The sequence below is a fragment of the Frankliniella occidentalis genome, unplaced genomic scaffold, assembly GCF_000697945.3.
Source record: "Frankliniella occidentalis isolate FOCC.00 unplaced genomic scaffold, Focc_3.1 Scaffold2422, whole genome shotgun sequence".
NCBI lineage: Eukaryota > Metazoa > Arthropoda > Insecta > Thysanoptera > Thripidae > Frankliniella > Frankliniella occidentalis.
Window position 1 is genome coordinate 311 of NW_026269505.1, and position 1,498 is coordinate 1,808.

Genomic DNA, 1,498 nt, shown 5'->3' on the forward strand with positions numbered 1-1,498 from the left:
CCCCAAGGTTGGTGACTCCAGGAGTTGGGCCCCCCTCCTACACATGTCTGCTGTGTGTGTGTGTGTGTGCGTTAGGGGCGCTAGGGTGCGGACGGGACGCGCCCATATGGCGTACGCCGCGCTATCTCACGACCCTCACTATATACACGGCCGCCGCCGCCGCCGCCACCCCGGACCAGAGCAGTTCAGAGCTTCCTGAGAAAGCCAAGCTCAACCCCAGCCAGGCCGCCCTGCCCTGCCCGGCCAACCCCTGACCTGCTGCAACCCAATTAAAACTAACCCCACACACTACAGACAACATCCCCTCCCTCCCTCCCCGTTCGACCTCTCTATACCCTTGCTCTCCCCCCTGCTGACCCCTGACTGATGTGTGTTGCATTCATTAATGCGCTTGATGGGTCATCGAGAGTATAGCAAGGGTGTCGTCGTCGTTGGTGCTGCGGACGGGTGAGCGAGCGACGCACGACGCACCGGTGCGCGGGAAATACAAAAACACACGCCACCGCGGGAAATACTACGCACGTGTGACCCGAGCAGCAGCGTCACGTGACAGACAGTGCTGCAATTAAGCCGCAAAGTCATTACTCGCAGTCGGGTGGGCTCTGCTGGCTGCCCACTTCCCTCGAGGTGGCAGCAGCAGCAGCAGCAGCAGCAGGGGGTTCCCATGGCTCGTTGGGCCATCAATGCGATGTTGTTGCGGGTCTTGCTGCTTTCGGAACAAGCGGCGGGCGTGGCGTGGGCAGTTTGAAAATAAAAGTGTCTGCGGTTATTTGCACGACCGCCGGCCTTATTCGCAGTTTAACGACTCGGCCGTCCGCGCCATAGTTGGCGCTCTCTTGTGCCCCGGCGTGTTTCTTTTCCACGCCCTGGACCGTCCGTCGGTCCGTCCGTACGGTGGTGGTGGTGTATAATCACAGGATGGTGGTGGAGGTGATCCCCTCTGCTCGCTAGCCGCAGGCCGCCGCCGCAGCAGCAGGGGGCCGAGCTGAGCCGTCTCTGAACGCGCCAGCTCTAGCTCTGCTGTGCTATGCTCTGCCCCCTATGCCCAACACTCATGCAAACGCGCAACACAAGACAGTTGAACGCCTGTTACAGTAGTGTAAACCACTCCCTGAACCACTTCCTCGTGGTGGGGCGTACACACTGCGTTCACCTGAGCCGACCCCGGCCTGGCTGGCCGGTGGCGGGGCGGGACCCGCGCGCGCGGTTAGATAACGACAGCCGCGCACACTACACTACAAGTTTGGGGCCACAGGTTATCGTCCTTTCCGGTTTTCCTCTGTCGGCTTCGGCTAGCTCTCGGCAGCGTGGCCCTGCGGCCCTCTGTCGGACCCTCCGAGTCAAGTGCGTACTACTACACTGCATGTAGCGAGCTCAGAGCTCGGACCCAGTCGGGCCGGGGCCCACAGGGCCGCACGATAAGGTATCGGCGGCCCGATCGGCGCGGCGGGGCAGGGCGGGGCAGGGCGGGGCAGGGCGGCCCTACACCGCACCGCCA